Source organism: Myotis davidii, unplaced genomic scaffold, assembly GCF_000327345.1.
Source record: "Myotis davidii unplaced genomic scaffold, ASM32734v1 scaffold2449, whole genome shotgun sequence".
Lineage (NCBI taxonomy): Eukaryota > Metazoa > Chordata > Mammalia > Chiroptera > Vespertilionidae > Myotis > Myotis davidii.
Genome location: NW_006300040.1, coordinates 1 through 12,233, shown reverse-complemented (window position 1 = coordinate 12,233; position 12,233 = coordinate 1).

The following is a 12,233-nucleotide window of genomic DNA, read 5'->3' as shown; positions in this document are numbered from 1 at the left end:
GTTCTTAATTTTAATATATGCCATTTTTTTATTTGTATTCTCTTTGTGTTCTGGTTACAAAATCTTTTCCTACTCCAAGGACATTCAGATATCATACTTTTTTACCTAAAAGATGTATTGTTTTACCTTTCACATTTAGAATTGATTTTTGTCTGGTGTGAAGGAGGTCCAGATTCTTTCTTTTCACATGTAAAAAATGTCCAGTGAGACAGAATTATTTATTGAAAAGACCATTTCTTTGTCATCAATCAGTTGATGATCTATTTCTTGAATGTTTATGGAGGTTTTTTAGGTCTTTTACCTATTCTTGTGCCAGTATCATATTGTCTTGATTACAGGCCTTGATATGTAGTAATCAGCTATGCACTTTAAAATCACCTTAGCTATTCTTAGCCCTTTGCATTTCTACTTAAATTTCAGAATTTGACTTTCCAATATCCACAGGAAAAATCATGCTGGGATTTCTATTAGAATTTAGGATTGCATTAAATCTACAGTTTAGTTTAGGGAGAGCTAGCATTTTTTTCTTTTTTGAGACAGTTTCTATTTTATTTTATTTTTAATATATTTTATTGATCTTTTACAGAGAGGAATGGAGAGGGACAGAATTAGAAACATCAATGAGACACAAATATCGAACAGCTGCCCCCTGAACACCCCCTACTGGAGGTGTGCCCGCAACCAAGGTACATGCCCTTGATTGGAATCGAACCTGGGACCCTTCAGTCTGCAGGCTGACGCTCTATTCACTGAGCCAAACCAGTTAGGGTGACAATTTCTATTTTAATAGTCACCTGTATAGTGTATTATGTGTTCATCATGCAAAGTCAAGTCTCCTTCTGTCACCATTTATCCCCCTTTATAATCTTCTACCTATCCCCACTTCCCTTTCCCTCTAGTAATCCCCATACTCTTGTCTGTGTCTATGAGGGTTTTTTTTTCTTTGCTTAATCCCTTCACCTTTTTCACTAGCCCTCTAACCCTCCTCTCTTCTGATAGCTATCAGTCTGTTCTCTGTGTCTATGAGTCTGTTTCTATTTTGTTTGCTAAGTATACTTCTGGAGATTTTTCCTGTTCTTTCATTTAGGGCATTTCTTTGTCTCCCCTTTTAGCTGCCTTTTTGTTTTTGTTTTGTTTTTTCCTATGTATTAGGTAAATCTGCTATGACTTTAAGTCTTTGTAGGGTGGCCTTGTGTAGTAAGTATCCTGTGGAACCCAGTGGCACAGTCTCCTTGATCACCTGAGCTGTATGCTCCAGGAATGTCTCTTATGTGGGTTATATGGTCCCCCTTTTTATACTTAACTAAGGGCCCAGTGCACAAATTTGTGCATCTTGAAAGGAACTATGGGCCACGAGGCTGCGGTGGGCACAGGGGTGGGTCTCGGCCCATCCTCCACACCCCCGCCGGGACCCTCCTGCCACAGCCCCCTGTTCCTTCTCTGCTGGCAGCCCCACTTCTGCTGCCGCTGCTCCCATGCACTGCTGGCACTAGCCCCACTCGCACCCATTGACACCAGAGCCGGCACCATCAATGGGTGCAAGTGGCAGCTGCCAGCCTTGATCATCCCTCAGGAGCAGGGGGAGGGGGAGAAGCCCCGAAGGTCGATCAGGGCCAGTAGCCACTGCTCGCACCCACTGATGGTATGGAGCGATCAGGGCCAGCGCCAGGTGTAGGCAGTGGGTGTGAGCAGGGCCAGTGCCAGCAGCAAGTGCAAGTGCTGGGAAGGACCACAGCATGCAGGAGCAAAGAATTGTCAGTAACCACCAGAGGCTCGCCCCAATGACAGCAACCAGCATCCTGCCTTGGTCTGGCGCCCCCACTCATCTGCTCCATCATTCCACCACGGCTGACACCCACCATGTTCCATGCTCTGCCACCTGCTGCCAATGCCTGGCATGTTCCGCATGCGCCCCCTAGTGGTTAGCACACATCATAGTGACCAGTGTTTGGTTATTCAGTTGTTCAGTTGTTATGCTGTTTGTTCTATTTGCATATTAGCATTTTATATATATAGATGTCTTGATTGGCCTGTTCTTGTGCATAGTTGACCTTCAGCCTGGCTGACTGTGAGGGTTTGGGTGTGTGAACTGCAGTACAGGTGCTGAACTCATGAAGTGAAGTTCTTTTTGTTTTCACCTTCACTTTTTCATCTTTAATGAAGGTGGAAGAATTATGAGATGTTGTCAGCATTCAGTTTTCAGATACTCTTTTCTCAGACATTATTGTCCAATGGTTGTTTAGTTGTTTTGTTTGTTTTTGGGGGGGTTGTAAATTTTTTGTTGTTGATAGTATTAGAGATGTATCCTGTTTACCTCCCCTCTTTCAGCCCCTACCCACACACCTACAGATCTTCATCACCCTATTGCCCATGCCCATGGACTATGAAATAAGTATATAAGTTCTTTGATATATTTCTTCTCATCCCCCCATACCATATTGAGTTATGTTAAGTCTGTCCCATGCCTCCATACTTCAGGTCTATTCCATCTCTCCATGCTTTGGGTCTTATTTTACTGATCAATTCATTTTATTCATTAGATTCCACAAATAAGTGATATTATGTGATATTTGTCTTTCTCAGATTGGTTTATTTCACTTAGAGAATAATATTCTCCAGGTCCATCCATGATGTCCCAAAAGGTAAGAGATCTCTCTTTTTTACACCTACATAGTATTCCATTGTGTAAGTGTCCCACAGATTTTTTATCCATTCATCTCCTGGTGGGCACGTGGGCTGATTCCAAATCTTAGCTATTGTAAATAATGCTGCTCTGAATATAGGGGTGCATATATGCTTTTTAATTGGTGTTTTAGGATTTTTAGGATATATTCCCAGAAGTAGAATTGCTGGGTCAAACGGAAGTTCCACTTATAATTTTGTCAGGAAACTCCATACTGTTTCCCACAGGGGCTGCACCAATCTGCCTTCCAACCAACAGTGAACCAGTGTTACCTTTTGCCTGCATCCTCATCAGCACTTGTCAATTTTTTATGAAAGTCATTCTGACCCGTGTGAGGTGATATCTCACTATGATTTTAATTTGTATTTCTCTGATGATTAATGACTTTGAGGATTTTTTCATATATCTTTTGACCATTTGTATGTCCTCTTTGAAGAAATGTCTATTTAGGACTTCTCCCCATTTTTTAATTGGATTGTTTGTCTTCTTTTTGTTGAGTTGTATGAATGCTTTATACATTTTGGATATTAACCATGTATATATGGCAAATATGTTCTCTCATATAGTGGGATCCCTTCTCATTTTGACTGTGGTTTACTTTGATGTGAAGAAGCTTTTTATTATAATGTAGTCCCATTTTTTTATTTTCTCCTTCATTTCCTTTGCCTTAAGAGATGTATCAGCAAATATTCTGCTACGTGAGTTGTCTGAGATTTTTCTGCCTATGTTTTCTTCTAAGGTTTTTATGCTTTCATGTATTACAGTAAGTCATTTATCCAGTTTGAGTTTATTCTTGTGTATGGTGTAAGTTGGAGGTCTAGTTTCATCTTTTTGCCTGTGTCTGCCCAGTTTTCCCAACACCGTTTATTGAAGAGGCTGTCCTTACTCCATTGTATGTTCTTGCCTCCTTTGTAAAATATTAATTTATTGCAATGGTTTCAATCAATTTTTGGAATTTCTATTCTGATCCATTTGTCTATATTCTTGTTCATATGCCAATACAAGGCTATTTTGGTTATAGTATCTTTGTAGTATAGTTTGGTATCCAGTATTGTGATCCCTCTAACTTCATTCTTCTTTCTTAAGATTGCTGCAGCTATTTGGAGTCTTTTAGGGTTCCATATACATTTTGGGAGTATTTGTTCTAGTTCTATAAAGTATGCCATTGTTTTTTTTTTATTGTTTAAGGTATTACAAATAGTAGTACATATGTCTCTTCCCCTCCCCCCGCCCCCACTGAGCTCCACCTGGTCTCCCCTACCCCCTGTCACTTGCCTTCGTGCCCATGCCCCCAGTGTCGTGTGTCTGTTGGTTGTGTTATATGCATGCATACAAGTCATTAGGTTGACCTCTTACACCCCCAACCCTCCCCTACCTTCCCACTATAGTTTGACAGTCTGTTCAATGCTTCTTTGCCTCTGTCTATTTTTGCTCAACAGTTTGTGATATTCTTGATTATATATAAACTAGTAGTCCGGTGCATGAAATTCGTGCACATTGAAAGGGAATTAATTAGAGGAACGTAATTTGGACTCACTATCTAATATCAATAATATGTGAGCGTGAGGCAGTCCGCATTTCTGAAATTCAATGACATGAATTTTAGCTATTACTTTGCCAAAGAAATGGAATTTACAGATATCATTTAAAAGAGCATTCAACTTCATATTAAAACCTGTGGCTACCAAGTCAGGTCTGTTTTCAACTTTTTTCCAGCATTGTAAATTGCTTTTGCTGCTTCTTCAGATTGGGCTTCCTTTTCTACCTCATGTAGCATCTTGTACGATTTTGTTAATTCATTGATTTCATGCATGAGGTTGTTGATGTTGATCATGAGTCTTTCTGAGCAGCCCTGGTTTTCTGGCATTGCTAATCTTTTACTTGTACCTTTGGCTGTATCCAAAATATAGAGTTGAGCAAACTTCCGAGAAACACCATCCAAAGGATGTAAAGTTCCAGTATGGTGATAAACTTGTCTGTGTATTCTAAAACAGTATGGCCCATATCCTGATGGCGATGCAATATTTGCACCCATGGAAGCAAATGCAAAAGAACTATTTGTGGAACAAATATTTTCCATGAAATTTTTACTGTCTGAACCTTCCTTTGTCATTAATTTTTTACATATGTCGGGTAATCTGGAAAATGTATATCATTTGGACAGACTTTCACTTTGCTACAACATCAAATAAATTTCCCATCGGATGGTTTTTCATCTGAGAAATTTAGTGATAGGCAAAATTCACATCGAACAGTCATTCCACCACAACTATGTTCGAGGATTGCATCCTCATGTACTTCATTTTCGCTGAGAAGGCAGTTCCTACTGGTATTGGTAGTACTTGTTGATGATTGTTCTCTGAACATATTCTGTCAACGCCACCACCTTCTTTCAACCTCAAAGGCACACTGGTCTTCAGACATTTTTTTGGCGATAACGCCAGTGATTTTTGGTATCAGAGCGGCATTTTTCCAGCAGCTGGTGTTCAGATATATCCTGTCACAGGTGCCGCCTTCTTTCAAGGTCAGACACACACTGCTCTGCAGACACTTTCTGTTGATAACGCCAGCATCTTTCAGCTGCAGAGCTACGTTGTATCAACAGTTGTTCTTTGAACATACTCCCACCTCTCTACTGTTGCAGTCTGAGATGCAGGTGAATGAGAGTCCTGTCAATCAAGCCACTGAGAGCTGTCTGACCAATGGCTGATTCTGGCTGATTCTGTGGGGGTGGGACTTCCTCCTCCCTGCTGTCAGTTTCTACAGCTGTGATGAGGAAGCTAGGGTGAGAGATGGAGCTGCACCCTACAAGCTGCCCTCTCTCTCTTGCTCTGCTCTATGTTCAGCAGTGTCCTGCTCTGCCAAGTCCTCCAAACCTCCCACTCTTCGCCAGTATGGATAGGCACATGCAGCTGCACCTCCATGAGCAGTGGGAGCCTGCAGCTGCCATCACCTCCTTGGGCACTTGACACCTGTGTATGCAAATTAACCTCTATCTTTGTTGGATAACCTGCATAGTCACTTGGATTGGCTGGTGTGCGTGGCTTGTGGGCATGCCTTAGCATAGCAGAGGGGTGGCTAATTTGCATGTTTGTCTTTTATTATATAGCACTAGAGGCCCGGTGCACAAAAATCTGTGCACCTGGAGGGGGGGTCCCTCAGCCCGGCCTGTGTACTCTCACAGTCTGGGAGACCTCAGGGACAACCAGGCCGAAGCTGCAGTCAGACATCCTTAGTGCTGCGGAGGAGGGGGGAGAGGTTCCTGCCACCACCGCTGTGCTGGCAGCCATCAGTCTGGCTTATGGCTGACCAGAGCTCCCCCTGTGGGAGTGCACTGACCACCAGGGGACATTTCCTGCATTGAGTGTCTGTCCCCTGGTGGTCAGTGTGTGTCATAGTGACCAGTCATTCCCAATCGTTCTGCTGTTAGGGTCAATTTCCATATTATCCTTTTATTATATAGGATAGAGGCTTGGTGCATGGGTGGGGGCTGGCTGGTTTGCCCTGAAAGGTGTTTCGGATCAGGTGGGGGTCCCGCTGAGGTTCCTGGCCAGCCTGAGTGAGGGCTGAGGGCTGTTTTTAGGCAGGCACACCCCTTCAGGGAGGGGGGTCCTGCTGGGGTGCCTGGCCAGCCTGGGTGAGTCACTGATGGCTGTTTGAAGCCTGGCCAAGCCCCCCAGCAGGGACCCTCACCTCATGAGGGTGTGGCTATCCTGGGTGAAGAGCTGATTGCTATTTGCAGGCTGCCCAAAGCCCCTTCAGAGTGGGGGTCTGCGCTGTGGTGCCTGGCCAGCCTGGGTGAGGGGCTGATTGCTGTTTGCAGGCTGGCCATGACCCCAGCCACCCAAACTCCCAGTGGAAGCTGGCTGGAAGCAGGTATCTGGGATTTATTTATCTTCTATAATTGAAACTTTGTTGCCTTGAGTGGAGGCCTCAGCCAGCCAGGACAGGCAGAAAGCTTGGCTTCCTCCATTGCTGGGGCAACCAAGCCTCCTGCTTGCTCCAGCTTCGTGGCTTCCGGCCGTCATCTTGGCTGGGTGAATTTGCATATAGTAGCTCTGATTGGCTGGTGGGCATGACTGGGGCATAGTGGAAGTGTGGTCAATTTGCTTGTTTCTCTGTTATTAGATTAGATGAATGAGATCATGTGCTATTTATCTTTCACTGACTGGCTTATTCACTTAGCATAATGCTCTCCAGATCCATCCATGCTGTTGCAAATTGTAAGAATTCCTTCTTTTTACAGCAGCATAGTATTCCATTGTGTAGATGTACCACACTTTTCTAATCCATTCATCTGCTGATGGGTATTTAGGCTGTTTCCAAATCTTAGCTATTGTAAATTGTGCCGCTATGAACCTTGGGGTGTATATATATTCTTTCTGATTGGTGTTTTTGTTTTCTTGGGATACACATATTCCTAGAAATGGTATTACTGGGTCAAATGGCAGTTCTATTTTTAATTTTTTGAGGAAATGCCATAGTTTTTTCTTCAGTGGCTGCACCAGTCTGCCTTACCACCAGCAGTGAATGAGGGTTCCTTTTTCTCCACATCCTCTCCTGCATTTGTCGTTTGTTGATTTGTTGATGATAGCCATTCTGACAGGTGTGAGATGGTTCCTCATTATTGTTTTGATTTGCATCTTTTGGAAGATTAGTGACTTTGAGCATGTTTTCATATGTTTCATGGCTTTCTGAATGTCCTCTTTTAAAAAGTGCCTATTTAGGTCCTTTGACCATTTTTTTATTGGATTGTTTATCTTCCTTTTGTTAAGTTGTATGAGTTCCTTATAAATTTTGGAGATTAAACCCTTATTGTAGATAAGTTCCTTATAAATTTTGGAGATTAAACCCTTATTGGAGATAACATTGCCAATATGTTCTCCCAGGCAGTGGGGGTTCTTGTTGTTTTGTTGATGGTTTCTTTTGCTGTGAAAAGCTTTTTATTTTGACATAGTCTCATTTGTTTATTTTCTCTTTTGTTTCCATTGCCCTAGGAGCTGTATCGGTATAGATATTGCTATGCCTTGGTTGAGGTCACATCCCCAGTAGGAAGTGTGCAGGAGGCAGCTGATTGATGTTTCGCTCTCATCCATGTTTCTAACTCTGTATCTCTCTCCCTTCCTGTCTATAAAAAATCAACAAAATATATTTTAAAAATAATTAATAATAAAAGAGATATTGCTATAACAAGTCTGCTATTTTGTTGCTTATGGCTTCTTCTAAGATTTTTATGGTTTCCCATCTTATGTTTAAGTCCTTTATCCATTTTGAGTTTATTTTTGTGTATGGTGTAAGTTGGTGGTCTAGTTTCATTTTTTTTGCAAGTAACTGTACAGTTTTCTGAACACCATTTATTTAAGAGACTGTCTTGTCTCCATTCTATGCTCTTGACTCCTTTGTCAAATATTAATTGAGCATACTGACTTGTGTTGATCTCTGGGTTCTCTGTTCTGTTCCACTGGTCTATCTGTCTGTTTTTCTGCCAGTACCAGGCAGTTTTGAGAACAGAGGTTTTGTAGTATAGCTTGATATCTGGTATTGTGATCCCTCCAACATTCTTATTCTTTATCAAGATAGCTGCAGCTATTCAGGGTCTTTTTTTATTCCAGATGAATTTTTGGAGAATTTGTTCTAGGTCTTTTAAGTATGCTGTTGGCATTTTAATGGGGATTGTGGTGAATTTATAGATTGCTTTTGGTAGTATGGACATTTTAATGATGTTGATTCTACCAATCCATGAACATGGTATATTCTTCCATTTGTTCATGTCTTCCTCTATCTCTTTTTTAGTGTCCTGAAATTTTCTGAGTACAGGTCCTTTGTATCCTTGGTTAAGTTTATTCCTAGGTATCTTAATTTTCTTGTTGCAATGGTAAATGGGATTGCTTTTTTAATTTCTCTTGCTGTGAGTTCATTATTGGTATATAGAAAAGCCATAGATTTCTGGGTGTTAATTTTGTACCCTTCTATATTGCTTAATTCATTTAATAAGTCTAGTAGTTTTTTGATGGAGTCTTTGGGGTTTGCTATGTACAATATCAAGTCATCTCTGAATAAGGGAAGCTTTATTTCTTCTTTTCCATTTTGGATGCCTTTTAATTCTTCTTCTTGTCTGATTGCAATGGATAGTATTTCCAGTACTATGTCAAACTGGAGTGGTGAGAGTGGGCATCCCTATCTTGTTCCTATTCTTAGGGGAAATGGTTTTAGTTTTTACCCTTTGAGTATGATGTTGCCGGTGGGTTTATCATATGGGGCTTTTATTATGTTGAGGTATGATCCTTCTATTCCCACCTTGCTGAGAGTTTTTATCAAGAAAGGGTGTTGGATTTTGTCAAATGCTTTTTCTGCATCAATGGTTTTGATTATATGGTTTTTATCTCTAAGATTGTTTATGTGGTCTATTACATTTCTTGATTTGCAGATGTTGTACCATCATTGCATCCCTGGAATAAATCCCACTTGGTCATGGTGTGTGATCTTTCTAATGTATTGCTGGAATCAATTTGCTAGAATTTTGTTGAGGATTTTGGCATCTGAGTTCCTGAGGGATATTGCCCTGTAATTCTCTTTCTTTGTATTGTCTTTATCTGGTTTTTGGGTGAGGGTAATTCTGGCTTTGTAGAAAGAGCTTGGAAGTCCTCCTTCCGCTTGAATTTTTTTGAATAGTCTGTGAAAGATAGGTTTTATTTATTCTTTGAATGTTTTATAAAACTCTCCTGTGAAGCCATCTGGTCCAAGGCTTTTGTTTGTTGGAAGTTTTTTTTTTTTATTACTGCTTCAAATTCTTTCATAGTTATCGGACTATTAAGATTTTTTGATTCCTCCTGGTTGAGCTTTGGAAGGTAGTATGTTTTTAGGAATATGTTAATTTATTTTAGGTTGTCCAGTTTGTTAGAGTAGAGTTGCATATATTATATTTTTTACGATTCTTCATATTTCTTTGGGGTCTGTTCTTATTTCACCTCTTTCTTTTCTGATTTTGTTTATTTGGGTCTTCTTTCTTTGCTTCTTGGTGAGCCTGGCTGGAGGTTCATCAATCTTGTTTATCCTTTCAAAGAACCAGCTCTTGGTTTCATTGATCTTTTGTACTGTTTTATTTATTTATTTATTTATTTATTTATTTTGTCTCTATGTCATTTATACAAAATCAGCATCCAGAAATCATTGGCATTTTTACATTTGATATTTATTATTTGATCTATATTATTTCCTTCCTTCTGATCACACTCAGCTTTTCTTGTTGCCCTCTTTCTAATTCATCAAGTTGCAGAGTTAGATGGTTTATTAGCAGTTTTTCTTGTTTTTTGAGGTAGGCTTGTAGAGCTATGAACTTCCCTCTTAGGACTGCTTTCACTGTGTCCCAAAGATTTTGGATTGTTGTGTTTTCATTGTCATTTATTTCCAGGGTGTGTTTTATTTCTTCTTTGATTTCTTTGGTAACCCATTTATTGTTTAATAGTGTGCTATTCAGCCTCCAAGTGTTTGAATTTTTGTGATTGATTTTATTGTAGTTGGTTTCTAATTTTATGCCATATGATCTGAGAAGATGCTTGATATGATTTCAATACTGTTGAATTTGGAGAGACTTTACCTGTGATCCAATGTGTGCTCTATCTTTGAAAATGTCCTATGTGCACTTGAGAAGAATGTATATTCTGTAGTTTTGGAGTGGAATGTTCTAAAGATGTCAATTAAGTACATCTGATTTAGTGAGTCATTTAAGATTGTTGTTTCTTTGCTAATTTTTTGTCTAGAGGGTTTATCCAGTGATGTTAATGGGGTACTAAATTCTCCTATTATGATTGTGTTGCTGTCAATCTCTCCCCTGATTCAAGATGCTTTTTTATGCATTTGGGTGCTCCTGCATTGGGTACATAAATGTTTACCAGAGTTATATCCTCTTGTTGTATCGATCCCTTTAGAATTATGAAATGGCCTTTATTGTTTCTTGTTATGGTCTTCACTTTGAGGTCTAGTTTGTCAGATATAAGTATTGCTATCCCAGCTTTTTTTAAATTTCCATTTGCCTGATAAATATTTTTCCATCCTTTCACTTTCAGTCTGTGTAAGTCTCTTGTTCTGAGGTGGGTCTCCTGTAGACAGCATATACATATATGGATCATGTTTTCTTATCCTTTCACTCACTCGATGTCCTTTGATTGGAGCATTTAATCCATTTATGTTTAATGGTATTATTGGTAGATAATTGTTTGTTGCCATTTCTGTACTTTATGCCTGTGTTCCTTCCTCCCTTTCTATTTCTTCTTTTTACAGCATTCCCTTTAGCATTTCTTCCAATCCATGAACAGGGTATATATATTTCCATTTTTTAGTACCTTCTTCTATTCTTTTCTCAATGTCCTATCATTTTCCAAGTAGAGGTCTTTTATTTCCTTGGTTAAGTTTATTCTTAGGTATCTTAATTATTTGTTGTTGCAATGGTAAATGAAATTGTATTTTTAGTTCCTCTTTCCGAGAGTTCATTATTCGTGTGTAAAAATGCCAATGAGTTCTGGATGTTGATTTTTTATCTTGCTACCTTGTCAAATTCATTTATTAAGTCTAGCAATTCCTGGTGGAGTGTTTAGGGTTTTCTATGTACAACATCATTGCATCTGTGAATGATGAGAGTTTCACTTCCTCCTTTTCAATTTGAATGCCTTTCATCTATTCTTGTCTGATTGCTGTGGCTAGGACTTGCAGTACTATGTTGATTAGGTGTGTTGAATGTGCACATCCTTCTCTTGATCCTGTTCTTAAGGGAAACATTTTCAAATTTTGCCCACTGAGCATTATGATGCAGGGTTGTCATATATGGTTTTTATTTATTTAAAAAAATTTATTTTCCCTTTATTGATTAAGATATTACAAATGTGTCCTTATCCCCCCAATGTCCTCTGATCTCCTCAAACCTGCCCTCACCTTCACCCCCTATTGTTCACATACATTGCTTATGCTTATATGCATGCATACAAGTCCTTTGGTTGACCTCTCCCCCTCACTCCCACCCTCTCCTAACTTCCCTCTGAGTTTTGAGCATCTGATCAAGGCTTTTCTGTCTCTACATCTGTTTTTGTTCATCAGTTTATGTTATTCATTATAATCCACAAATGAGTGAGAGCATGTGATATTTATCTTTCTCTAAATGACTTACTTCACTTAGCATAATGCTTTCCACTCCATCCATGCTGTTGCAAATGCTTCCTTTCTACAGCACCAGAGCATTCCACACAAATTATATACCACAGTTTTTTAATCCACTCATCTGCTGATGGGCACTTATGCTGTTTCCAGATGGTAAATTGTGCTGCTATGAACATAGGGGTGCATATATCCTTTCTAATTGGTGTTTCTAGTTTCTTGGTATATATTCCTAGAAGTGGGATCACTAGGTCAAATTGGAGTTCCATTTTTAGTTTTTTGAGGAAACCCCATACTGTTCTCCACATTGGCTATGCCAGTTTGCATTCCCACCAGCAGTGAACACAGATTCCTTTTTCTCTGCATCCTAACCAGCATTTGTCATTTGTGGATTTGTTGATGA